Raw genomic sequence first — 3371 nt, forward strand, 5'->3', positions numbered from 1 at the left:
CGATATATATTACCTTAAATATTGTTTTAGTCAGTTTTCTTGTTCTTGTGACTAAAAGACCCTACAAGAACAACTTAGAGGCGGAAAGGTTTATTTGGCTTATGGTTTCAGAGGTTCGGTCCATGGTTGGCTGACTCCGTAGCCCTGGGCTCAAGGTGAGGCAGAACATCACAGTGGAAGGGTCACAGTGGTGGAGGAAAGCAGCTGAGGACATGGCAGCAGGGAACAGAGAGAGCTCCACTCAGCAGGTACAAAATATAAACCCCCAAAGATACACCTTTAGTAACTTACTTCCTCCTGTCACACCCTCCCTGCCTGTGGTTACTGCTCAGTTAATCCCCATTAGTGGATTAATCCACTGATTAGGTTAGCACACATCATCTAATCATTTCACCTTGGAAAACTGGTGTTGTCTCACACACGAGCTTTTGGGGGACACTTCATATTTAAAGCATAAACATATTTACCATTTACTTCTATTTATTTATGTTTTGGGGAGGATTACCAGGGATTGAACTCAGGGACACTCAACCACTGAGCCACATCCCCAGCCCCATTTTGTATATATATTTTTTAATTTAGAGAAAGGGTCTCACTGAGTTGCTTAGTACCTCACTTTTTTGGTAAGGTAAAGCTGACTTTGAACTCGCGATCCTCCAGTCTTAGTCTCCTAAGTCACTGAGATATTTCTCTTATGTAAGTGCAACTCTGTACCCTTAGTCTAAAAAGACCCATTTCCAGGCCTGCGGTCCTTAAATAAGGATTATGCCCATATCAGCCAGTTGCATCACATAAAGGTAAACTTTAGACATTGTGGGATTGTTCAGAGTCTTTCTGGTCTGTCCTGCAGTGTCCCCCTCAGATCTTGGCATTATGTTCTGCTCCCTGAAGAATTGTCATTGTCTGGCTAAGAATTCTCCACCTTTTCCCTGATTCCTCAGGTCAAAAATCATCTTGATCATTCTTTTCTGTCTTTTCACATTAACTTTGATTGGGGTAGATGATTTCAAACACCTGAGCAGGAGGCCTAATGATAGCACACACGCAGAGACAGAAGAGAGACCGGCGAGAAGACACTGGGAGCTGAAAGGGGAGGGTTCAGTCAGGTGAAGTTTCAGATGCTGACTCTTCTTTGTTGTTTGCTTGTTCACTTTTTATGAAGGAGAAATTCTACTCCTATCTGTTAATAAATGACAACCACAATATAAATGGGATTATTATGGATTCGCAGCTGCAGGCTCAGCAGTCTTTGGAAGAGGATTTTCCAGGTAGGAAGAACTATACAGAGCAGAAATTTAACAATTGTTGGTGAGGATGGGGAGAAATCAGGACTCTTGCCCTCTGTTGGTGGGGATGTAAAACCTTGTGGACATTACGGAAAACAGCTTGGAATGGAGGCTATTCAAAACAAAACAAGACAAGACAATCGTATGATACAGTAGTTTCCCTACTGAGCATTTATCTAAAAGATTTAAGAAATTCTTTAAATAATTAAAGAAAATAAGCTCTTGAAGAGATACTAATACTCCTGTGTTCACTGCAATCCTATTCACAATAGCCAAGAGGTAGAAATAACCTAAATGTTCATTGGGAGATAAAGAAAATGTGGCATATGCTTGCGTGTGAATACTCTACAGCCATAAAAAAGGAAATCTGCAATATCTGATGATTCATATGAACTCTGAGGACATAAGTTATGATAGATGACATAAGAAAGTCACAAAAGGCTAAATACTTCATGATTCTACTTATAAAGGTATCTAAAATAGTCAAATTCATAGACTTAAAAAGTATAATAACTATTATAGGAACTGAGGGAAGAGGGAACAAGTTGTTGAAATTCTGGTCAAAAAAGATGAATAAGCCCTAGAAACCTGCTGTTGAATAGTGTACCTAAAATCAACAATAATGCAGTAATACACTTGAAAATTCAAGAGAAAAAGTATTGTCAATCGTTCTTACCACAATAAACAAAGGAGATAGAACAACAAAAATAAATTTTTCTGGTCTTATAATTTAGCCAAAAGTCAGCTCTACCCTAAAGACTTTCTGTAATCTGTCTCATTATTGTGCATGTTTGGGCTAAGTTCTTGTAGGGGAGCTGAAGCAAATCTCTGTTCTTTCTGAAGGCCGTTGCCAAATTCCCACTCAAGTGTAAGAGTGCTCTGTTAATAAACGACAACCACAAGATAACAGTACACTTATTTATTGGTGTATTTGTTTGCTTTGGTGATAGTAGGGATTGAACACAGGGGTGTCAACCACACTAAGCTACATCCCCAGGCCTGTCAACTTTATATTTTGAGACAGGGTCTCACTGAATTGCCCAGACTGGCCTTGAACTTGCAATCTTCCTGCCCCATCTTCCTGAGTAGCTGGAATTATGGGTGAGATCCACTGCACCAGACCTGATTGTATGGTTTTTAAGGAAAGTATTAAACTGCACAGGAAGTTTATCATTAGAAAAGATATTTATCAAAAATACATAATTAAATACACTTAGGAGATACCTGAATGCCATGACAAAACCAAAGGAGTATGTGATTATGTGATTACTTTTTCATTAGAGAGGACAGTCTGAGGTTTTTAAAAGTGTAAATGAACATCTAAAACATTCAAAAAGATGCACAAAGAATGATAAGATATATTTTCCCTCCTACATAGGTTTTGCCTCACGCCATCTCTTCCTTGGATTGGAACACTTACATCATTTACTGTCATTACTGATAAGGCAGAAGGTGTCTGCTGGTCTTCTCTTTTCTGTGTGTCTGAATGACTCACTTATTGCTGTCAAAACAACTTATCACTGCTTGTTGATTTAGAATAATGCAATATCTTATCCCATAGTCTGTAGTCCAGAAATATGAAATGGGTTTCACTGGGGGTAGAACCAAGGTGTTCACAGTGTTTCATTCTTTCTGGGAAAGAAATTTGACCTTTGTAGGCTTCCTTTCTAGGGAAGAATCCATTCTTTGTCTTTTCTATATCTTATAGACTGTCCACAGTTTTGGGGTAGTGGCTTCTGCCCATCTTCAAAGCCAGCAAGGACCAGTTGAGTCCTTTCCACGCTGCACCACTCTGACCTCTATTATGGTCATTAGACATCCTTTTCTTGGTCTTCCGCCTCTTTCCTCCATCCTTTAAGAACACTTCTGGTTCTGTTAGGACCACTGGTGGATAATCTGGGATAATTTTCCTATTTTAAAGTCAGTTGAATACCAATCTTAATCCAACTTCCAGTCAAACTTCCTCCTTGCCATCTATGGTAGAACGTATTCTAAGATTCTGGTTTTAGCTATGAACATCATGGGAGTGTTATTCTACCAATCACAATGCCTTATACTTTTTAGTTCTTCTATTCCTTGTTTCTT

This window comes from Sciurus carolinensis, chromosome 7 (genome assembly GCF_902686445.1).
Source record: "Sciurus carolinensis chromosome 7, mSciCar1.2, whole genome shotgun sequence".
Lineage (NCBI taxonomy): Eukaryota > Metazoa > Chordata > Mammalia > Rodentia > Sciuridae > Sciurus > Sciurus carolinensis.